The sequence below is a fragment of the Chiloscyllium plagiosum genome, chromosome 10 (genome assembly GCF_004010195.1).
Source record: "Chiloscyllium plagiosum isolate BGI_BamShark_2017 chromosome 10, ASM401019v2, whole genome shotgun sequence".
Lineage (NCBI taxonomy): Eukaryota > Metazoa > Chordata > Chondrichthyes > Orectolobiformes > Hemiscylliidae > Chiloscyllium > Chiloscyllium plagiosum.
Genome location: NC_057719.1, coordinates 92,885,474 through 92,911,463, shown reverse-complemented (window position 1 = coordinate 92,911,463; position 25,990 = coordinate 92,885,474).

The window sequence follows — 25,990 nt, the reverse complement described above, 5'->3', positions numbered from 1 at the left end:
ACAGCACATACACATTTGGAGTTGCACCTGATTTTGGAACCCTATGGAAACACAGGGGCTTCTTTGACTTCACGGGAAAGCCCATCACATACCCTGGCCTGATTTCTGACCTCCTGGTGGCGGTCCTATTGCATAAGTCAATCGCTGTGTGTAAATGTGAAGCAGACACATTTCTCAAGCCAATGTGAGGGCAGACTCAGCGGCAAGAACGGCCACCCAGCAGCCACCAAGTGATCAGATTGACATGTGTATGACAAAAATTTGTACACCAAAAGTAGACGTACGAGAGTTACAGTCATAGGCCACGCCAGAGGAAAAGCGTGAGTGGATGAAAGCAAGGTGCAATGAGATGGAAGGACTATGGTGTGGCCCCAATGGTAAACCCTGCCTACCACGATCATAAATACCATTCAATGCCAAACTGACACACGGTAAGGACCATATGTCAAAAGAGGGGATGTATGACATGCTGTTCTAATATTCCTGATGAGTCCCAAAATATCACTGGTGTAATAAATCATATGAAGGCAGCGATACCAACGCCCCGCCCCCGCACACCCGCCTTGCAGATGACTCCTGGTTCCGATGGCTCACATCCCTTTGGGGAGGATGGGGGTATTGGATTCTACACATTCTACTAGTTGTAGGTCTGGTGTTACTCATAGTGCTTTGCACAGGACCTTGCTTGTTTACCTGCCTACGCCACTTGCTTATGAGTGTAGTAAGATACCAAATGGTAAAACAATCAGTGGCCCCACGGCAGGAAGATCTGATTGCGTGACCCTACCCTACCGTGATGTTGACGAGTGTGATGTGTGAAAATGAGCTGTGTACAGGGCACACCAGATCAAGTGATGATACCACCACAAAGCTGTATTACAGGTAGGTGGTGTCTGAGGAAATGCCTGGTGTTCCCGAAGCATTTTTGATGTATAGCTATTCTGGCTCTGTGGGTTTTTTTTGGTTGTTGCCTTTGTTGTCATAAAATAACAAAAAGGAGGAAAATGTAATGGAAAATTAACAAAATAACATTTACTGTGAAATCTGAAAGATAATGCTTTGGTAAATTTAATAAATTGCTGAACTTTGCAAACACTTTGTTGAATTCTGCAGTCGAGGGGACAGCTTAGCTTTGCTGACTATTGCAAATATTCAACCTGACCTTGTGAGAGGTCGAATTCTGCAAAATCTAAAGAAAACATAAAGACAGTTATGTCTATGGCAAGGGAATGAGAAAATGAGAACTCAAATATTTCCCAGCTGTTGTCCTTGAGCATGTGAGAAGTATAGTATAAAAAAGATGTGAAATTTGTTCAGGGCCCTTACACAAGGCGTTTCTGCCGAGTGTATCCGTCCCCTGTATGGAGACTTTTGAAAAAAAAACTTTTTCTTTGCTCTTGCTGGCAGTTGAGTCGAGTCGATTTTATTTCCACGACAAGGTTCAGGCTGTTAAATCCAGCTTGAAAGAGAAATTGGAAAAGCTTGGTTTGCTTTCACTTGGATATGAGTGGCTGAGAGGGATACCTGATAGACATTTACAAAATTACAAGAGGCATAGATAGTCGAATACTTAGAAGGTTTTTTTTTCCAGAGTAGAAATATCAATTGCGAAGGGCCTTTGGCTTTGGGCAAAAGGGGGAATGTTTGAAGGATATATGATGGGCAAGTTTCTTTTTTCGTTTCCAGACAGAACGTGAAAGTGCCTGGAGTTCACTGGTAAGGAGAAGAAGATAAAATAGCAATGTTTAAAACGTATCTTGACACAGAAATGATTAGACAGGGAATAGAAAGACATAGAACGTGTCGAATCAAAGCTTTCTCTCTAACATTTGAAAGGCATTATGTGTCAGTACAGACTTGCTGGGCTGAAGGGCCTGTTCCTGTGTTGTTTTGTTCTTTGAGACTAGATTTGAGTGCGGGAGTGTGGATATGCTGACTGAATAGATTACTGATAATCAACAGCCACATTCATGTCTATCGCTCCTCATGAATTTGCAGCTTTGTATCCTCTCTCCCACTGTGGTGAAGATTAATATGGAGAATTTGACATAAAATTTAGAGCTGGTAACCGGCGACTCCATCTCAGTCCTCGTTCCTGTGGCCTTCTATCTTAGACACCAATGTCTTGGGGGACGCTGCACTGAAAGATGTTGCATGTACTCCACACCCAACAATGCTGGCATCTGTCACATGCCAGCTTCACCATGTCATCCCAGCACATCTCTAACCCATTAACTATACGTTGCTGTATTTCAATGCTGCAGCGCAGGATGCACTGACAACTCTCATTGCAATGCTTCTGCAAGGACACTGTGTTCAGGGATACGCACCCAGCTCATGGGCGGCACCTCTGGGCTGCTCACTCTCTGTTTGTTCACACTTAGAGAAAACTTGAATTCTCACAGAATTATTGCCTTGTCGTACCCTACCTTTAGCGTTTTTTCTCCTCAGCCAGAGCTACCAGGATCATGCGCCTGCTGTACTTTCTGGGTGTTTAGCTCAGAAACAACCGAGGAAGCTTGATTTCATTGTCCCCAGTCAGTCACTGTGCCGAGCACAGTGAGTGAAGGGGAGTCTCAGATCCCAGTACAGTAGCTTGGACACGGTTAGTCAGCCTCTCGTGGTTGTTCAGGTCAGGATCCTTCCCCTGTTAGGGAGTGAGGGGTTGAATTTTCGGCAGACATCTATCCATCTTGGTTCTTTCTGTCCTATTGTGGGATGGCTCCTTCTGGACTGAGAGAGTTACCAAGAGATATTAATAGAGATGTAAGTGGTTGGTACAGCTGTTACTGCTGGTAGAGTTGGGGGAAATGGGGCGAGGTGTTCAGTGTGAGTGAGTTGGCAGCACTGATACCAGGCAGAGTTGGGGAGCGGGAGAAAGAAGAGGGAAGGGAGAGAGCAAGTGAAAATTCAGCAGTCAGTGAGACAGGGAGAACATGAGCCTTGGTGGGAGATGAGTGCAGTAACAGACATAGAATGAAGGCAAGGTCACAAAGTGCAATGGTGGCACTTACCTTGGTGGATGGAGCAGGGCACTGACCTCCTTCCTACACTGTGGGACATTCACCCAGAAGGCTGGCACCTCAATGACCCAGGGGTCAAACTCGGGCCAAGTTGGCAGCGTCTGGTGTCATGGGCTCCCCTGCGAGTCCTGGAGGGAGATAATATCCCTCTCCTGTGCAATACCATCCACCACAGCCTTAGAGCTTGTCCACAGAGTTGGGCTCCTATTTTACCCCCTCAGCCATGTCCAGGACAGTTCGGATTGATAATAAAAGACTATCGTATTAATTAAAGGATGACACGTGTAACAGTGAGGCCTGCCCATTCTGGAATATCCAGGCAGTGAGCAGTCATTTGGACCCGGGGGGGAATCATTGTTGGGCAAGTGTCAGATGAGAGGAAGACCATGCTTGTGCAGGGAAGTTAGTAAATGAGGCAGATTGAGGATGGTATCATGAGAAAATGCATTGAATGTTGTGGAGAGAAATACTTCATGAAACTCGACTAAAATAAGCCTTGACCAAATCATAAGATGGTTTAGGCCCCTGTTTGTCTGTAGCAAACAAGGGAGGAGTTCCACATGGTGCAGTGTGAAATATTGGTAATTATAAACGTATGGACATCCGAATTATGAAGGATACTCACATTCTTTAAAAGTACTAACACAACGTTCCAGGCTGTCAAAAGAAGCCAGGAGAAAGAAACATCTCCTGCCTTATTCTGACCATCATCAATCATCATCCAATTCTCACTGGATGCAGGGATGGTGCCAGAGGACTGGAGAATGGCTAACAACGCAGCTTTGTTTAATGTGGAGCAAGGGACTCACTGAATAGTTCAGGGATGGAATTCTGAGACACAGCAAAAACTGTCACTGAGGAATTTCGGGGGAGTTCAGCATAGTTGGCCTGCTGATGGCTTTAGGATCTGATGGGGGCTACACAGTAAAGGGGGCTGTAGTGACTGGAGGCATTGAGACATTTAGGTAGCGAAGCAGTGGTAGACATAATTCACAAAAATGGGAAGGATTGGAGGGTCTGCAGGACATTACAGAAATGAGAAGAATTGTATCGACTTGATGACGTACAAGGCAGGAACGTTTGTGAGGTTTGAAGCAGCTCATCATGATCCGGAGGGGCATAAAGACTGGCGATATTATCGAATTACGCAAGTTTATAAACACTGCAGGCAATCAGACATTGTGAGAGAGTTGTAAGATCTGGTTGGAGGTTGCACAGATTGGGAGGACTATAGGGACTTGATGTTGTTGCACATGGAAGAAGGGTTGTCGGGACTGAAAGTGTGAACAGAGAACTGCATGGGATTACAGAGATGTAAAGAGTACTGGTCTCTGATGGAATTCCCATGTAGAGAGGTGCTTTTTGGAACAGCAGAACCTTGCAGAGATAGGGAGATTTGTAGGGGATGGAGCAGTTTAAGGAGACATGGAGCAATGTAGTGACTGGATGATACAGAGATGGTGAGGATTGTAGGGAGATGTAATAATTTGGAAAGCCTACAGACGCAGGCAGGATCCACAAAGCCTGGAGGAGTTGTAGGAATGTGAGGAGATTACATAGGGAGGGAGGTTGGAGCATTCTCAGTAATTAGCGGTTTGGAGTGCTGTCCAGACTGGCTGAGGTTTCAGAATGAGAGAGGGATGGAGCTAAAGGAAGTGGTTGCTGAAAACAGTGGAACATAAACATGTAATTTCGGTGCTTTGCCGCCGAAGATCATCAGGAAGAGAGTTGTCCTCATTAAAATGTACAGAGCCTCAGGGGAATGGATAGGGTGGATACTGAAAGGATGCGTCCTTCCACTGATGTGTGAGAAACAAACAAGGAGATCGCATTTGACACTGATGAAGAAGATGGGAGTTATCTTGTTTTCAGTAGTCCAAACCTACTTCAGGCTTGTTTCCACACAGCTCAAAAGACTGCAATGAGATAACAAACAACAAGGGCGTTGGGAATGCAGGAGATACGAGATGAAGGCCAGGTTGTAAGGGTTGGATAGTGTTAGAGAGAGGGGAATTGTTCAACAGCTAGATGGGTTTAAGGGACCGTACTCTGTCAGAACTGGAAATCATGGCGTGCTCAATCATGATAGGGAGATATTCTGCAGCCCTTCCTACCTCTGTAACATGGGTCGGATTCCACAACTCGTCCTACCTCTGCAATATTTCCCAGAAGGGCACTGGAGGATGGTGGAGGTTACAGAGACTGGGAGGATATCAGGACGGGACGAATTTACACACATTAAGAATATTGCTGTGGCAACGAGCGACCTCAATAATTTTGACCTCAATAATTCAGGAATTAAGAAGTGTTTATGCCTGAAAAGTCGATTCTCCTGCTCCTTGGATGCTGCCTGACCAGCTGTGCTTTTCCAGCAACACATTTTTCAGCTCTGATCTCCAGCATCTGCAGTCCTCACTTTCTCCTTGCCGGGTGTTGAACAAGTTTCCCAGTTTATGAGTCTTGTAGGGACTGGCGAAATGTACCAAATCCCTAGGGTTCAAGATTGGACGATTCAGCAGAAAACCTTTACAAGGCAATGTGGTTGAACAGCAGGAACTTGGATCCACGTCCATAGACCCCTCACGTTTAGATTACTTTAGATTACATTTTAGATTTAGTTGACATTACAGTATGGAAACAGGCCCTTCGGCCCAACAAGTCCACACCGACCCGCCGAAGCGCAACCCACCCATACCCCTACATTTACCCCTTACCTATCACTACGGGCAATTTAGCATGGCCAATTCACCTGACCTGCACATCTTTGGACTGTGGGAGGAAACCGGAGCACCCGGAGGAAACCCACGCAGACACGGGGAGAACGTGCAAACTCCACACAGTCAGTCGCCTGAGGCGGGAATTGATGCTGGGTTGGCTTTCATTAACAGGGGGGATGGAGTTGAATAGCTGCTAGGTTATGCTGCAGCATTATACATCCCTGGTTAGACCACACTTGGAATATTGTGTTCAATTCTGGTTGCCTGATTATGGGAAGAATCTGGAAGCTTTCAAGAGTATACAGATTATGTTTACTAGAATGCTGCCTAGATTGGAGGGCATGTCCTATGACGGAAAGTTTGAGGACGCTGGGGCTTTTCTCATTGAGTGAAGTAGGAAGAATGGTCATTTGATAGAGATGTACAAGTTAATGAGATGCATAAATAGAGTCGTTAACCACAGACTTCTTCCCATGGCAGAAGTGGCTATCACAAAGGAACATAATGTTAACGTAATTGGAGGAAGGTTTACGGGAGATGTAAGAGGTAACTGATTTACACAGAGATTGGTGGCTGCTTCCGGCAGTGGTATTAGAGTCAGATACATTAGGGACATTTAAATGACAATTGGATAGGAACATGGATGATAGCATCATGAAGGGGATGGAAGTTAGTTTAATCTAACGAGTAGGCTAAAAAGTCAGAAAAATATCGAGGGCCACGGTCTGTACTGCGCTGCATTGTTCTATGTTCAAAATAGAGAGGGTTACAATGACAAGAAGAGGTTTCAGCAGGCTGGAGAGAAAGGAATCTGAATGAAGAGACACTGTGACTGATATAAACATATCTTTAAGGGACACTGCTGTTTCTTCCGAGCTTCCAACAAAATCCTGGGATACACTTGATTAGTTTGGCTATTTTTTATGCATTTTAAGACCTCTAGCACCTCCTGTTCTGCAACGTGGTGTCTTTTGAAGACATCACTCTTTATTTCCCTGACTTCCCCAGGTTTTCCCCACAGTAAGTTCTGACATGGAATTTTCGTTTAGGATCTCACCGACCTTCTGTGGTTCCACATATGGGTGGCCCTATTGATATTTAAATGGGCACAATCTGCCCCTCGTTATAAGATGATTAGGGGTTTAAATAGGGTCGACAGTGAGAATCTTTTTCCACGTATGGAGTCAGCTATTACAAGGGGGCATAGCTTTAAATTAAGGGAGGGTAGGTACAGGACAGATGTTAGGGGTAGGTTCTTTACTCAGCGAGTCGTGAGTTCATGGAATGCCCTGCCAGTAGCAGTGGTGGACTCTCCCTCATTATGGGCATTTAAGCGGGTATTGGATAGGCATATGGAGGATAGTGGGCTAGTGTAGGTTAGGTGGGCTTGGATCGGCGCAACTTTGAGGGCCGAAGGGCATGTACTGCGCTGTATTCTTCTATGTTCTATGTTAATCTTGTGTTATTATTATTCATGAAGACTCCTCTGTATTTTCCTCAGCATTATCTGCCAATGCTTTGGCAGGTCCCATATTTGCCTTACTGCTTTCCCTCTTAAGTGTATTATGACAAACGCAATGTTCTTCGAGGGAATCCAGCTGGCTATATATGCAATGTTCCCGTATTTCTTGACCAGAACCTCAATAACTCGAGTCATCCAGAAATTTCAACTTGCGATCAGCATTGTCCTTCGCACTAACAGGAATATGCTGGTCTGAACTCATCATTTTCATTCTCTCATTTGAAAGCGTCCCACCTGCCTGAAGTCCCTCTAACTGCAAATTGCCGCCATGAATAGAATTGCAGATCACTACCCCGGAGGTCCCGCTTTTTGACTTCTTAACTAACTCCATCTTCTCACTTGACAGGACCTCATCCAATTGTGTACCCATGTCACAAGTACCGATGTGCCCAATTACCTCTAAATGTTCACCACCACCCTGGAGAAAAGCGTAAAACCTGACGTGAACTTTGAAAACAAGGTAAGTAAATGGACAGAGGTGTTAGTGGAGGAACACGTTGATAAAGTGACCACAATTCTATTAGTTTTAAAATAGCTATGGAAAAGGACAGGCCTGGTCTACAAGTTACACATCAAAATTGGCCTTGTCCCAATCCAGACGATATTAATCAAGAGCATTGGTAAGTTGATTTGTGGCGGCAATTTGCAGTTAAAGGGACTTCAGGCAGGTGGGACGTTTTCAAATGAAAGAATGAAAATGAGAGTTCAGACCAGCATAATCCTGTTAGTACGAAGAACAATGCTGATCACAAGTTGAAATTTCTGGATGACTCGGATTATTGAGGTTCTGGTCAAGAAACACGGGAACATTTCAAATATAGCCAGGTGGATTCCCTCGAAGAACATTGCGTTTGTCATAATACACTTAAGAGGGAAAGCAGTAAGGCAAATATGGGACCTGCCAAAGCATTGGCAGATAATGCTGAGGAAAATACAGAGGAGTCTTCATGAATAATAATAACACAAGATTAACGAGGGGCAGATTGTGCCCATTTAAATATCAATAGGGCCACCCATATGTGGAACCACAGAAGTTCGGTGAGATCCTAAACGAAAATTTCATGTCAGAACTTACTGTGGGGAAAACCTGGGGAAGTCAGGGAAATAAAGAGTGATGTTTTCAAAAGACACCACGTTGCAGAACAGGAGGTGCTGGAGGTCTTAAAATGCATAAAAAATAGCCAAACTAATCAAGTGTATCCCAGGACTTTGCTGGAAGCGCGGAAGAAACAGCAGTATCATTTAAAGATATATTTATATCAGTGATGGCCACGTGTGATGGCTGGAAGCATGGAGGGAATTTAATGTTGTGCCAGTATTTTGAAAAAAGGCTGCGAGGGTACGCCAGGGACCGAAAGACCAATTGGCTTGATGTCAGTGGTGGGTACGTTATTGGAAGTGACTCTAGTGTTGTTGAACAAAGAGAGACCAAGGGGTGCAGTTAAATTGTTCTTTGTAAGTGACCTCATAGGTGGACAGGATGGTGGAAGTGGCATTTGGCACACTTGCCCTCATGGTTCAGAGCATTAGGAACATAAGTTGGTAAATCATGTTGTGGCTGCACAAGGCATTGTTGGCTCTCCAGTTGGTGTACTGTGTAGAATTATGATCATTCTGCTTTAGGAAGCATTTTCTGAATGTGTGAAAGAAGCAAAGATTGTCAAAGAATCTTATTGATGCTGGGGGGGTTTGACTTACAAGGAGAGGCTGGATAAGCTGGCAAGCAAAATTGGGGGAAATGGGGCGCCTTTGACAGATAAGGTTAAGGGGAATCCAAAGAGATTCTACAGCACACAAGTACAAAAAAACAACTAGAGAGACACTAGGCCCCTTAATGATCGACGAGGCTATTCTTGTGTGGAAACACCGGAGATGGGCAAAACCATAAATGAATATTTCATGTCAGAATGGACCGTGGACAAGTAAGGGAAATAAACAATGATGGCTTGAAAAGTGTCCCCAATACGGAAGAGCTAGTGTTGGCGGTCTTCAAACACGAAGGTGGAGAAATACCAAGTCCCACACAAGTTTATCCCAGAACATTGTGACAAAGCAGTGACAAGGACCCGAGCAGAGGTGTTTGCATCATTGTTTTTTGGTAATTCCATTGGGTTTCGGTGGCTGAGGAGTAAACTTATAAAGATATATGAAACCATGCGGGCCATGAGTAAAGTGAATAGCCAAAGTCTCTACCACAGGGTAGTGAAGTCCATAACTAGAGGCCATAAATATGAGGTGAGAGAGGAAAGAATTAAAAAATCAGAGGAGAATATTTTTTCGGACAGAGTGTGGTGCATATATTGAATGAGCAGTCAGGGAAGTGGTAGAAAGAACCATTATTACAAAACATAAAACACATTTGGGTAGCTACATGGAGAAGAGAAAGTTTGAAGGGAGATGGGCCAAATGCAAGCAAATGTCACTGGTCCAGTTTAGGAACCTGGTCAGCATAGACGAATTGGTCCGATGGTTCTGTTTCTATGCTGCATGACTCTGTCTACAGTTATTGGAAGAGGAGACCACAGTGATAAGGCACATTGTCGAGACCGAAGAAAGTTACAGCGATAGGAATGGCTGTCTGGATTGGAGTCTGTTTCAAATATATGGAGGGACTATAGAAAAGGGAGGAGAATGCAGGCATATGAATTGTTATAGGAGTTAAAAAAATTGAAGACACTGGTCCATGAGATGTGACATAGGTACAGTGTTGGAGAGGGAACATAGAGCACAAACATCTCAGACAGCATTCCTATCCTATTGTGGAAGGCCTGCTTGTCCCAGTGTTGTACTAATGCTTATTCAGACAGCACAGATCTGGATTCAAGACTGTGAACTCCCTATGTTTTCTTAGTACAAGAAAACAAAGTTAGGGTGGTGATTAAGCCAGGGGTGTTCCATGTTGTGCTCCGTCTCCAGCACAATTCATGTCTCGTTGGTCGATGTTTGGAGTCCTCTCATTGCTCTCTGCTTTGTGCACTGTGAGAGATATCACCTTGTTACAGGATTTATTGAAGGTTCCAGATCTTGCTTCAGTTTTGTCTCTCTGACTGACCAACCATCTTGAATGTGGTGATGGATGAGACACCCAGACTTCTGTTCAGTCAGGAAGTTCCCGAGTATCTACAGGAGACAAAGAAATGGACGGAATGGGAAATTATAGTGATGCAATGAGTATTACACAGGAAGAATGTCACTGAGTCCCACAGTCTCCATCGCTGCCCTGTGCTACCTCGTCTCTCTGGAGTGGAGAATTCTGTTGGCTCAGGATCTGGGGTAGCTTCCAGAATGGGATTCACTGACAGAGGCAGTAATTAGACCTACACAGTGAGGGATACTACATGGAGAGATACGGGTGATATCACCACAGTTTCAGAACGTTTCAGGATCACTCAATTGTGTTGGAAGGATTGGTTTTGCTTTATGATGCACTGATATCAGTGTGCATGAAGGAGCAACCTGAGAGCAGGCAAAGTGATGGCCTCGTGGTTTTTTTGTTAGAGCATGAACAAAAAGCCTCAGCTAATCTTCAAGGGTCACAGAAATAGTGAAATTTGAAATCAATAATTTTAAAAATTCTAATTAACAATCAATAAATACATTTGAACCCAATGCTGATGTACAATAAATACGATCACTTGTCTTTTCAAGAAGGACAGTTGCCATCCAAATGTGGTATGCACGACATACCCACAGCAAATTTATGTCCCTTAATTACCCTCTGAAATAGCAGAGCAAGCCACTCAGTCCAGGGGCAGCTCGGGCTGGGTAAGAAATGCTGACTAGCCAGAGACGCCCACATCCCACGAGTGAATTAACATAAAAACCGATTGCACTGAGCCTGAATGGAACTGTTCGGGGACCAGTGTTCTTGTGAATCGTGTGAGTAGGTTTATGGACAGAGTTTTAAACTGACAGAGAGGATGCAGGGACGGGGATCAGGTGAAAGGATCTTTCCAAATCCAAGAGAAAAGGGAACGCATCGGAACAGCATATGGACGTGGCTGAAGACAAGCAGAAAGGAACAGGATGGGATAGAGTTTAATTAAAACTACATCGGCGGATAGGGTTGTGACAGGATTGTGGAAAAGAGTGCATCAGCCGTTTTTCTTTTAAAATAGGCAAAGTCCCTTCAACAAGGTAGATGCATTTGTGAAACCAAGATAAATGAGTTTTAGACACCAAAGAGATGTGGCTACAGGATGAATAAACGGTGAAAGATAAATATCAAATGGTATACAACCTTGTGGGGTCGTAGGCAGATTGGCAGGGTTGGGCAACGCTGACAGTAATGAATAACAAAGGCATTACAGATAAATCATTTGGCCTCAGATCCTGAAGTAGAATCCGTATGAATGCAAATTCTGGCTCCTACTTTCCAAAGACATAAGCAGGAGAAAGATTTTAGGCCCGCTAACAACATTTTATTTCTCATCACTGCATTAAAATGGAATTCACTGGAGTTTGTAACAATGGCATTGTTATAATTTTGGGATACTTCAATCTTCACATAATCTGGGACAACCACACTGTCAAGACTGATATTGGAAGCGGAGTTCAAAAATGTTTCCGTTAATGTTTCTTTGAATACCACATTGTGCAACTGGCGAGGGACGTAACTATCTCAGATCAACACTTGTGTGATGAAGCTGAGTGAATGAGTAATGTCACATGGCGAGATCCTCTAGGAAAGATGCAACATGTGAAATTCAATTATTTATAAAGTTTTAAAGTGAATCACAGATTAGACAGGATACAACTAGAAATAAAAATACCCAATTACTTGAGTTTCAGAGGAGAACTGACCACGGTAAACAGGGTAAACAGACAGAAATATGTGTCTGCGAATGAACAATGGAAAACATTTAAAGGAACAGTGCTAAACACTCATCAAAAGGACATTCCAATGAAACAGACTAAATCTCAGCAAGAAATTCCCACCGTCCCTCACAAAGGACAAAATTGATCATATTGGATTATCAGATTTGAAGATCACGAAAATGTACTAACTATTCTGAAGCGAGAGTGTGTTTAAGCAATAAGTTTTAAAGGGATTGCGAATGGTCTCCGAGCAGGAGGCGGGAAGTGGGATCGGGCTTCATTGTCGTGGCTTATTGCCACGGAAGGAACAGGGAGAGTTGAAGTTCCCAAAGGTAGTGAAATTGTTACAGAGAGTGACCAGTGTCTGTAAGTTGTTATAAAGCCAGTACGAATTGATGCAGCTGGAGGTGTTTTCAGAGGTAGTGAGAGACATCTGCATTTCTATTTATTCATTCATAGGATGTGGGTGTCACTGATTGGACCAACTTTCTTTGTCCCACTGCTAATCGTCCAGAGGGTAGCTCAGAGTCAGCAATATTGCTGTGGTTCTGGAGTCACTTGTAGGCCAGAGCAGGTTAGAATGTCAGATGTCCTTCCCTAAGGTGGACCAGATGAGTTCTTCCTACTGATAAACAATAGCCTTATGGTGCCCACACCAATGTCTTATACAGTCACAACATGATATCCCGACTCCTAATCTCAATAATCTGATCAATGTAAGTAACCATCCCAAACGCCTGCTTCACCAGGTTGTCGACCTTTGACACTACTTTCAAAGAACTGTGTACCTGCATCCCTAGGCCACTGATTGACAACACTACCCAGGGCCCAAAAATTAACTTTACAATTCCCACCGTGGTTTGTGTAATGTTTTGCACTTATCTAACGAAACTCCATTTGCTATTCTTAAGCCCACTATATCAAAAATACTGCTAATCCTGTTGTCCCATAGATAACTTTCTTCACTGTCAAATATATCACCAATTTCAGTTTCACCCAAAAATGTACTTACCAGGAAACCAATATTTTCAGCCAAACCATTTATCCAAGTGACGAACAACAGTGGACTGACTATACCACTGGTCATATGCCTCCAGTCAGAAAAACAAAAGGTCTACCATCACCCCCTGTGTCCTACCATGAAATAAATTCTGTATCAAGTTGACTATATCCTCCTGGATGCCATATCCTTCGACACTGATCTGAACTGATTACCCTCTCTACCATACAGAATGTAGAACAGAGAACAGGACTGCACAAGGTCCTTCAGCTCTCAATGCTCTGCCGACCTTACATCCTGCTATAAGATCAAAATAACTTCTATCAGCTTCATTTTACTATGATCCATGCGCATATCAAAGAGTGTATTAAACGTCTGTAATGTGTTTGACACAACTACCACTGCCGGCAGTGCATTCCACAAACCCTCCACTCTGTGTAGAGAAACAAACTCGGGAATCTCCACTCAACCTTCCTCTAATCATCTTAAAATTATATCCCCTTTTGATAGCCATTTCTACTATGGGAAAAAAATAGCAGATTATTCACTCCATCTGTTCCTCTCATTATTATTGATCAGCTCCATTCAGTAGTCCATCACTCTTCTTCGCTCCAATGAGTAAAGCCTTCGCTCCCTCAACCTTGTTTCATAAGAAATACCCTCCAGTCCAGGCAGCGTCCTGGTAAATCGTTGTACCCTCTCTCAAGCTTCCATATCCTTCCTGTAATGAGAGGACCAAAACTAAAGGCAACATTTTCAGTGTTGTCTATCTAGGGCTATACACAACTGCGGCAAAACCTCACGGCTCTTAAAGACCATCCCCCAGCTAATGAAAGCCAACATACTTATTAACTTAGGTAGCAAATTTGAGGAATCTATTGACGTGACCCCAAGATGCCTCTGTTCCTCCACACTGTCAATAATCCTGCCTTTAACCCTGTATTCTGCATTCAAATTCGACTTTCCAAAATGAATCAATCAGACTTTTCCAGATTGAACTCCATGTGCCACTTGTCAGCCCAGTTCTGCATGCTGTCAATGTCCCGTTGCAACCTACAACACCCCTCCAAACTATCTACCATTTCACAAACATTTGTGTCATCAGCAAGCTTACTAACCCACTCTTCCACATCCAAATCAAGTCATTCATGAAATCAGAAAGAGCAGAAGCACCAGAAATGATCCCTGTAGAACACCACAGGTCACTGTGCTTCAGGCTCAATTAAGTTCCATCTACTACTACACACTATGTTTTGTGATGTTGCCAATTCTGAATCCAGACAGCCACATTTCCCTGTATCCCATGCCTCTGTACTTTCTGAATGAGCCATTAAGGTGTTTTGTCACATCCTGGAAGAATTCAACATACAGACATGGAGGTTGCATTGGTAGGAGGAGCTTACATGGACAGTCAGGATTGTCGGGATTTACAGACATGAAAGAAGATAGTATCTGCTGGAGATGTTTAGGGATAAGGGCGTAAGGGATTTGAGGATCTGACAGAGATAGGTAGCGTTCTGTAGACTAGGTGAGTTTACAAAGAGAGGAAAGATCTCGAGGATATTCCAGGAATCAGTAAGAGAGCATGAGCCACAATTGATGCCTGGATTCCCCTGTGCTGTCTCAGTGAGCACCAATACATCAGAGGCGAAAGCAGGATCCACACAAAAAGGTGGGAATGAAGCTTAGCATTTTGCAGTTCCTTATCTAGCACAGCGTGCATGTCCTGTGTCCCGCTTCTGAATATATAATGCCACCAACCTCTGCTCTTTACTTTGAATATTCATACCTCGCTGCAGGATTTAATGAAAGTTCCAAATATACCTCTATATGTCTCTCCCTGGCTGACCCATCAACTTCAATGAGGTGATGGATGAGACAGGAGTTGGGGATTTTGCAGATTCAGGAACTTCCGGAGTACCAACAGAAGACAGAGAAATATGCAGATGCAGAAATTAGACCCGATACAAAGAGGATCACTCATGTAGAACGGTAAAGAGTCCAACAGATATTTGGAAAATTTCCGGATTTCCAAATTTCCAAATACATGAAGATCTTAGAATCTAATCCAACAATTTACCCGCCACTGATGTCTGCCTCGCTGGTCTGTAGTTATCTGCCGTTTCCTAACAGCCCTGAATTGATGGAACAGCATTAGCCACCCTGCAGTCGCTTGGCAACTCACCATGGCTTTCGATTATACAAATGTCACTGCAAGGTGCCCTGCAATATTTTCCTTAGCGTCTTACACATTCCACGGATGCACCTTATCAAATACAGAGGATTTCTTTGACAGTCTGTGGTTTATTACCTTCAGCACCTCCTCTTCTCTCCATTGAACCCTTTTCAATACATCATTATTTATTTCCCAAGTTCCCGAGCTTCTATGTCCTTAATCACAGTAAATACCGAAGCAAAGCATTTGATTAGGATCTCCACCATCTCCTGTGGTTCCACACAGACTGCCGCGTTGATCTGTAAGGGGTCCTATCTACTCCCGAGTTACTCTCTTGCCTTTATGTAAATTTGTGAAAAGAATTCTGAAAAATGAAATAACCCATATCACTCTCCCCCATACTTATCAATTCTGCCATTTGCAAAGACTCCAAAACATAAAATCCGACAGTGTCATTAATGAAAAATCTCTATTTTAGAAATACAAGTGTTTTCCATTCTTTCTAAGGGTCCAATTATGGTTTGTCATATCTTTTTCAGTACCTTGCAATACCTTCCCGACTTACTGTGAGTCTCATATCCTTTTTTTTTATTCAGTAAAACTACACAAAGAGTTGTGGGACTCTTTGTGTATCAACCTGAAAAATGTAGCTTTCATGGTCAGCGGGTAATAGAGAAGTCAAAGTAACCATTGGCATTTATTACAAAGAAAAGGAGACTACAAATTGGGAGATCTTGCTAATTATGCAAGGAACGAGTCAGAATTTTATTCACAAAGTTATTGCTCCAAGTAAATATATTATTGCTTTGGAGGCAGGCCAGAGAAGTTCCATTCAGCTGATGTTGGGAATGGAGGGACATGCTAAAGGGAAGAGATAGATCAAATGGTGTTTGCACTCAAAGGATTTCTGAAGAATGAGAGAGACATTTTATGAATCATCCCAGATTCTGAAGTAGATGTTGGGTAGTTACAAAATAAAAGAGTACAGCACCGACCACGTTGCTTTTGCTGCTGTTATTACTACTACTGCTACTACGACTAGCAGCTATTGCTACACCCTCTGTCTATAAACGAACATACACTCTTTGACTTCTTTATACGATTCTAATCGCATATTAACTTCCTACACATGGTCCATGCCGTCCATTCTCTGTCTGTTCATATGCCTGTTTAAATGCTATTTCAAAACGTTGCTAGCATTGCTGCTTCTGAAATCTCCCGAGGCACGTTCCACCCTCTTTGTAAAATATTTTGCTCGTAAATATAATTTAAAATTTTTCTCTCTCACCTTAAATCTATGCACCCTACTATAAGACATGTCCAAATTGGAAATGACAATCTAACTATCCACATGTTCCACGCCTCTATGAATGCCTATGTCACGAGGCCCCTCAGCCTGCAACACTCCATAAAAACAATTGAAGTGCATGCACCCTCTCATTACACCCAACATATCCTCATCCAAGCAACACTCTCGTAAACTTCTTTTGCAATGTCCAGGATGTTCCAGATGACCTCAAATTTCAAGACCGAACTTCCACCTTTACCGTGGTCACTAATGCCCTCCAGTGCATCTTCTCCACTTTCTGCATCTCTCCTTTAACACCTCTCCAAAGCCTCCACATCCTTCAGAAGAAGTGAACAGAGCACTTCAATTGCGGCTGAACTGACGCTTTACACAGTAAAAACATGACTTGCAAACTATAAGTGGTAGAATGAATGCTGTGGCCAGTGAAGACAAGTATGTTGTACACCTTGTTTAACATCGTATCCACTTGGACTGTTTTTTTTCAGAGAGCAATGGATTTGTATCCAAGTTATCTCCGTGTATCAATGCTCCTCACTGTCCAGTTAGGGGACAGAAAGGGAACCGGCAAGCAATGCAGGGATCCCCTGTGGCCTTTCCCCTCAACAATAAGTAGACCGTTTTGGATACTGTTGGGGGCGATGAGTTACCAGGGGAAAGCAGTGGGGCACCTGCTGCTCATAAGGGAAGGGGGAAGAGGAGCTGAGCAGTAGTCATTGGGGACCCGATAGTTAGGGGGACAGATAGGAGGTTCTGCGGGGACGAGAGAGACTCACGGTTGGTGTGTTGCCTCCCGGGTGCCAGGGTCCGTGATGTCTCTGATCGTGTTTTTGCAATTCTTCGGGGGGAGGGAGAGCTGCCCCAGGTCGTGTTCCACATTGGCACCAATGGCATAGGTCGGAAGAGAGATGGGGACTTGAGGCAGAAATTCAGGGAGCTAGGATGGAAGCTTAGAGCTAGGACAAACAGAGTTGTTTTCTCTGGTTTGCTGCCCGTGCCACGTGCTATTGAGGTGAGGAATAGGGAGAGAAAGGAGTAGAACACATGGCTACAGGGATGGTGCAGGAGGGAGGGTTTCGCGTTTTGGATGATTGGAGCTCTTTCTGGGGTAGGTGGGATCTCTACAAGCAGGATGGTCTTCATCGACACTAGAGGAGTACCCATATCCTGGGTGGGAAATTCGCTAAAGCTATTAAGGTGGATTTAAATAATAGAGCAGGGTGATGGTCACCAAAATTGTAGGACAGGTACAGATGAGGATGAGAGTAGGGAGTTCCAAAATCATGAATCTGACACTGGCAAGCTAGAACCTGAATTGAAGTGTGTGTACTTCAACACGAGGAGCATTCGAAATTATGTAGAAGAAGTGGCAGCGTGGGTTGGTACCTGGGTCTCTGATGTTGTGGCCATTGCGGAGACTTGGATAGAGCAGGGACAGGAATGGCTGTTGCAGGTTCCTGGATTCAGATGTTTCAGTAAGAACAGAGAAGATGGTAAAAGAGGGAGAGGTGTGGCATTGTTGATCAGGGACAACATTACCATCGTAGAAAGGATGTTTGGGGACTCGTTAACTGAGGTAGTATGGGCTGAGGTTAGAAATAGGAAAGGAGAAGCCACCATGCTGGGAGTTTTCTATAGGCCTCCGAATAGTCCCAGAGATGTAGAGGAAAGGGTAGCAAAGATGATTCTCGATAGGAGTAAGAGAGACAGGGTAGTTCTCATGGGGGACTTCAACTATCCAAATATTGACTGGGATCACTACAGTACGAGTACTATAGATGAGTCAGTTTTTGTCCAGTGTGTGCAGGATGGCTTCCTGACACAGTATGTAGACAGGCCTACAAGGGGCGAAGCCACTTTAGATTTAATACTGGGCAACGAGCCTGGCCAGGTGTTAGATTTGGAAGTAGGTGAGCACTTTGGAGACAGCGATCACAGTTCTGTCAGGTTTATTTTAGTGATGGAAAGGGATAGGTGTACTCCACCGAGCAAGAGTTACAGCTGGGGGAAAGGAAATTACGATGCAATTATGAAAGATTTAGGAAGCGTAGAAACTTCATGGGATTAAAAATGTGGAGCTTATTCAAGGAAAAGCTCCAGTGTGTCCGAGGTAAGTATGTACCTGCCAGTCAGGGAAGAAGATATAGAACGCGGGAGTTGTGGTTTACTTAGGAAGTGGAATCCTGGTCAAGAAGAAGAAGAAGAAGAAGGCTTAAGTTAGGACAAGATGTGAAAACTCAGTTAGGGCGCTGGAGGGTTACAAGGGAGTCAGGAAAGACCTAAAACGAGAGCTCAGAAGAGCCAGGAGGAGACATGAGAAGTTGTTGGCGGATAGGATCACGGTTAGCCCTAAGGCTTTCCATAGTTATGTCAGGAATAAAAGAATGACGAGAGTTAAATTAGGGCCAATCAAGGATAATAGTGGGAAGTTGTGTGTGGAGTCAGAGGAGATAGCAGAACCACTAACTAAATATTTTTCGACCGTGTTCACTATAGAAAATGAAAATATTGGCAAGGAAGATACAGAGATACTTGCATCTAGGCTAGAAGAGATTGAGGTTAGCAAGGAAGAGGTATTAGAAATACTACAGAGTGTGAAAATAGACAAGTCCCCTGGGCCGAATGGGATCTATCCTAGGATCCTCTTGGAAACAGAGGATTGCTGAGCCTTTGACATTGATCTTTAAATCATCATTGTTTGCAGGAATAGTGCCTGAGGACTGGAGGATAGCAAATGTGGTTCCCTTGTTCTAAAAAGGGTAGTAAAGACAACACTGGAATTTACAGACCAGTGAGTCTCACTTCAGTTCTTGGTAAAGTGTTGGAAAAGGTTATAAGAGATAGGATTTATAACCATCTAGAAAAGAATAATCTGATCAGGGACAGTCAGCACGGTTTTGTGAAAGGTAGATCGTGTCTAACAAATCTTATTGAGTTTTTTGACAAAGTGACCAAACAGGTAGATGTGAGTAAACCGGTTGATGTGGTGTATAAGGATTTTAGCAAGGCATTCAATAAGGTTACCCACAATAGACTATAATACAAAATGCGGAGGAATGGGATTGTGGGAGACATAGCAGTTTAGATCAGTAATTGGCTTGCTGAAAGAAAACAGAGGGTTGTAGTTGATGAACATGTTCATCTTGGTGTCCAGTTACTGGCGGCGTACCGCAAGTATCGGCTTTGGGTCCACTGCTGTTCGTCATTTTTTATAAATGACCTGGAAGAGGGCTTAGAAGGGTGGGTTAGTAAATTTGCGGACGCCACTAAGGTCGGTGGAGTTGTGGATAGTGACGAATGATGTAGTAGGTTGCAGAGAAACATAGATAGGATGCAGAGCTGGGCTGAGAGGTGGCAAATGGAGTTTAATGTGGACAAGTGCGAGGTGATAAACTTTGGATGGAGTAATTGGAATGCAAAGTACTGGGCTAATGGTAAAATTCTTGGGAGTGCAGATGAGCAGAGAGATCTCGGCGTTCATGTAAACAGATCCCTAAAAGTTGCCACCAGATTGACAGGGTTGTTAAGAAGACATACAGTGTTTTGGCCTTTATTAATAGAGGGATTAAGTTCCGGAACCAGGAGGTTATGCTGCAGGTGTACAAAGCTCTGGTACGGCCACACCTGGTGTATTGTGTCCAGTTCTGGTCACCACATTATAAGAAGGCTGTGGAAGATTTGGAAAGGGTGCAGAGGAGATTTACTAGGATGCTGCCTGGTATGGAAGGAATGTCTTACGAGGAAAGGCTGAGGCTGGGCGAAAGCAGATGGGAAGTCGATAGGTAGATGCAGGTAATTGTGATAGTTCGAAGGACAGGGTGCAGCAGATCGATTGGAAGGAAGATGAAAAGTTTGGAGAATTCAAGATGGCTGTGCCGAGTTGGATGGTTGGATCTGGGATGAGATAGAGGGAAGGGAAAATGGGGAAATTCGTCAATGTGGTGCTGACTCTGTGTGGTTGGAGGGTCTCAACGCAGAAGAGACACGTTCTTTCTCCCAGCTGGAATTCTTGGATTTGGTGTTGGAGGAGACAAATGACTGGCATGTGCTTGGCGGAGTGGGAGGTGCAGTTCAAGTGGTCAGCCACAGGACGATGGGTTGTTTGGTGCATGTGTCCCAGAGATGTTCCCTGAAACGTTCTGTGAGTTGGCATCCTATCCTGCGAATGTAGAGGTGACCACATCGAGAGCAACAGAAACAGTAAATGAGGTATGGGGATGTACCAGAAAATTTCTGCTGGGTATGAATAGTACCTTTAGGACCTTGGACAGAGCTGATGGGGGAGGTGATAGTACAGGTTTTGTACCTTTTGTGGCAGAAGGGGAAAGGACTGGGAGGCGAGGGTGTTTTGGTGGGCAGCTTGGATCTAACAAGTGAGACGTGGAGGGGATAATCACTGCGGAACGATGTTGGGGTGGGAGGGAATTATAACTCTGGTGGTGGGGTGTGACCGCTGGTGGCTGAAATGGCAGAGGAATCGATGTATCCAGATAGTACAGGCATAGGTGAGGACCAAGAGAGTTTTATCCTTGTTGCAGTTGGAGGGGTGGGTTTCAAGGCCAAGGTGCAGAAAGTGGAGGAGATGTGCTGGAGGGTATTGCTGACCACGTTGGAGGGTAAATTGCGGTCCTTGAAATAGAAATCCATCTGGAAGGTCCTGGTCTGGAATTGCTCCTCTGGGGACCACATCGAATAGTGGAATTGGGAGCAACGGATATCGTTTTCCCCAGAAGGGTGTTGGGGAGGATGTGTAATCCAGGAAGCAATTGGAGATGGTTGTTTTCAATAGATGTCCTTGTTGAGTTGGTCAGTGAAGATGGAAAGGTCCAGGAAGGGGAAGGAGTTGTCGGAGAGGGTCTAGGTGAACTTGAGGTCAGGGTGGAAGATGTTGCAAAAGTGGATGAACTTCCACGTATCTTCTGGAACAATCTTCCATGAGAAATCCTGACAGATGTCTCTGCAAAGTTCATGTCGACAGCATGCATTTCCTTACACCATTTTTATCACTTCCTTTTGTTTCCCTTGTGTTGGATATTTCTCATGACACAATATTCGATCTAGATAAGACCATTGTTCTGATGACTCCTTGTCACGCTATTACGGAACCCATCTCGTATATAATTCAGGATTCAGTCTATTACAGCCCTGATACGCATTATTTATCCAGTCGTGTTGGAGTCTGCTATCAAACACAATTACGGTGCTACCTTTGGTACAAGTACATTCAGATTCCTGTCTGTGACCATATTTAAATCACCATCACTGTTAGGTGCATATAAATGAAGCCCTGTGAAGAGTTAATACTGCTTGTGGTTTCTCAGCTTTACCTAAAATTACTCTAAATTTTAATTCATTTTATAAATTTTGTTTTCTCTGACATTTGACACCTAGAAATTTGGCAGGATAACAAAGAACAAGGTAATTGCTGACTACAGGAGATAATAGGTGAAGGCCAAGTTGGAAGCTCTGGAAATGGTTATAGAGAGGGGAGAGGTTCAGCAACAGAATCGGGTTACAGTGACGGTGTCCTGTAGGGAGTGGAGAACGGAACAGGCTCACTTGATGGTGGTACGTGATTATATGGTACAAGGCCAGACACAACAGGAAAATCCCAGGTTCTCTACCTGTCATTTACTCAGTGAGCTACTCTCACCCAGTCTGGTGACAAGCCCCACATGCAAACCCCATGAGTTTCCCAGCTTCTGTTGCTCAGGGACCAGTGCACTCTCCTCTGATGCAGTCAGCGAGTTACCATCGGATAGGTATTTACACTGTTACAGCCTTCCCACAAACACACTATCTCTGTTACTGTCACATGAAGACTAGTTCTACACAGCAAAGACAATGAGTTCTCAGATTCCCTGGTTATACAATCCTCTGATTAACAATCCACAGAAAAGAACAGAATGAATATAACCCTATTGAATGGGTCAGGTTTAATGAGAAAGGTTTCATTCTCTCCACTTGGAAATCAATTCCTGCATCGCACAAAACTGCCTCATAAAAAATAATGAAAAAAATAAAGAATTTTCCAATCGATGTCTTTGATGAGGTGAGCTCTGGTCAGTCATGCAGATCTGGATGTCACATGCAAAGCACTAGGTCAGTATCGGGCGCACAGACAGAATGGAGAAATAGATTTTCATCTGAACTTACAACTCCCAGCCTGAGAATCAGAATCTGTGTTTACCCATTCCACTAAAGTTCTCCAGGATCAACTCAGCAAGATCGCAGCTACAAATTATTTTCCTGTTGAATCTCATCGTCTGATGAGAAAACTCTGTGAGTCAGATTGCAACATTGTTCAGGTTCCACAACCCATTCTCAGTCCCATCCTGCTCCCTCTGACCTCCTAAAGGATCCCCGACACTTCCTGCATTTGTACAATCCACCAGGTTCTGCAGCTCTTCCTACCTTCTTAACATGGCCCGGATTCTACAACTCTTTCTTTCTCAGCAATGCTCGCCAGAAAAGTACTGGAGGATGATGGGTGCTACAGAGAGAGGGAGCGATGTCAGGATGGGAGGATTTTGCAGATATTAAAAATATTGCAGTGCCAAAAGGAGATTTTCAGTAATTATGAGGATTCATGATAATAAAGGAGGTCAGAGAACGAAGAAGGATTGAAAGGATTTGGAGTGGTTTCCCAGTTTATGAGCGTTGCTAAGGGACTGGAGGATGTTACCAAGATAAGGAGGGTTTAAGATTTCAGGATTTTGCTGAAATTCTTGACAGTGTTAAAGGCATGATTTTTGACAGTGTGGAGGAACAGAAGGACCTTGGGGCCCTTGTGCATAGATCCCTAAAGGTTGCCATCTAAGATCGTTAAGAAGTGTATGATATGTTGTCTTTCATTATCAGAGGTATTGAGTTTAAGAGCTCGAAAGCTGTGCTGCAGCTCTATCGAGCCCTGGTTATAACACACGTGGAACATTGTCTTCAATTCTGGTCGCCTCATTATTGGAAAGATGTGGAGGCTTTCAAAAGCGTGCAGAGGAGATTTACCAGGATGATAGCTGGACTGTAGGGCACGTCTTATGACGGAAGGTTATGGTGGCAAGGGCTTTTCTTATTGGAGCGAAGAAGGATGAGAGATGACTTGATAACAGTGTATAAGGTAATCAGAAGCATGGATAATGTGGATATTCGGAGTCTTTTTCCTTTGGCTGAATTGGCAATCACGAGGGGGCATAATTTTAAGGTAATTGTAGGAATGTTTCGCTTAGAGGTAAGGTATACGTTCTTTACACAGAAAATTGTGGGCGCATGAAAAGACTGCCAGCAGTGATAGCAGAGTCAGATGCATTCGGGACATTTAAATGATTCTTGGATAGAAAAATGGATAATAGCAAAATGCAGGTTTAGTAGGTTAGTTTGCTCTTCAGAGTAAGATGAACGGTCAGCACAACATCGACGACCAAAGGGCCTGGATGTGCTATGATCGAAATAGGGAGGGTTACAATGGCAGGAAGACGTTTCGTGAAGCTGGAGAGAATGGGTCTGACGGACGAGGCACGAATAGGAAGTTTTGCTGTGATTGTCTGATGTAACAGACGGACAGCAATGGTCTGATCTGGAGCAGACGACCCAGGTTAGAATGATTTTGGGGTCTGAAAGTGGTTTCCCAGCAAGGGAGGACCACAGAGTCACGGGAGGTTACAGAAACATAGGAATTCGAAATTGAGCTGATTTCAGAAATAAGGATGTTGGTCGATTAGATTCCTTGCAGTGTGGAAACAGGCTCTCTGGGCCTGTAAGTCCACACCAACCCTCCGAAAGAGTAACCCACCAAATGCATTTCCCTCAGACTAATGCACCTAACACTATGGGCAATTCACCTAAACTGCACATCTTTCGATTGTGGCAGAAAACTAGTGCACCCAAAGGAAACCCAGGCAGGTGCAGGGAGAGCGCGCAAAGTCCACACAGATAGTCGTTCCAGGCTGGAATCAAACTCAGGTTCCTAGCGATGTGAGGCAGCAGTGCTAACCGCTGAGCCACCGTGCTGCCGATGGCAGCATGTGGTGATTTACACAGAAAGATATTGTTTAGGGAATGGAGCAGATTACAGAGATTAAGTGGCTTGAAAAGGCTGGAAGAGTAAACAGATATATGGACAGTAGTCATGATTGAAGATGTTTATAGATATAAGGTATAGATATAAGGTGGAGTTATAAGGTAGCCAGGATGGACCTGAAGAGAGAGCTAAGAGCAGCAAGGAGGGGACATGAAATTGTGTGAACACTGAGTCAAGAGCAGCCCAGAGAGCCATGACCCACTGCAATTTAACTACAGATGGTCTGGTGTAATATGCCTATTCGGCTGCCTTCAACCGGGCTTTAAGCATCCACTGCTGCTTCCCCCTCTGTCTCCTTCTACTTGCCGAGTATGAAATAATCATACCCCTTAAGAATGCTTTGGTGGTCTCCTGAACTCCATTGTGATTACTGAACAAAGTTGTCATCCTTCAACAGAAATGGATTCATGCTCCATTGCTGCGTACCTACTCCGCTACCTTTGGTCTTAACAGTTAAATATACTGCCACATCATACGAAATAATTATACTCCCAATTCTGCATTTAACACCTAGTTCAAGCAAACCAATGGAACAAAGAACATATCGATTCCTGTGTGACACTTGTATGGGTTGGAGTGGTAACATCCCTCCCATTCAGGGAGTATTGAATGCTTAGACTACTGCAAAAAATACGGAGGTATGGCATTGAGGGTGAGTTGGAGGTTTGGATTAGGAATTGGCTGGATGGAAGAAGACAGAGGGTAGTAGTTGATGGCAAAGGTTCATCTTGGAGTGCCGTCACTAGCGGTGTTCTGCAAGGATCTGTTTTGGGACCATTGCTGTTTGTCATTTTTATAAATGACTTGGAGGAGGGGTTAGAAGGTTGGGTGAGCAAGTTTGCGGATGATACGAAAGTCGGAGGAGTTGTAGACAGTGAGGAAGGACTTGGCAGGTTACAGCGGGATATAGATAAGCTGCAAATCTGGGCAGAAAGGTGGCAAATGGAGTTCAATGTAGCTAAGTGTGAGGTGATTCACTTTGGTAAGAGTAATAAAAAGATGGGGTACTGGGCTAACTGTCGGATACTTGGTAGTGTGGATGAGCAGAGGGGTCTTGGTGTCCATGTCTTTGAAAGTTGCCACCCAGGTAAATAGTGCGGTGAAGGAGGCATATGGCGTACTGGCTTTTATTGGTAGAGGAATTGAGTTCTGGAGTACTGAGGTCATGTTGCAGTTGTATAAGACTCTGGAGTATTGTGTGCAGTTTTGGTCGCCATACTATAGGAGGGATGTGGAGGCACTGGAACGGGTGCAGAGGAGGTTTACCGGGATGTTGCCTGGTATGGTAGGAAGATCGTATGAGGAAAGGCTGAGGCACTTGGGGTTGTTTTCATTGGAGAAAAGAAGGTTT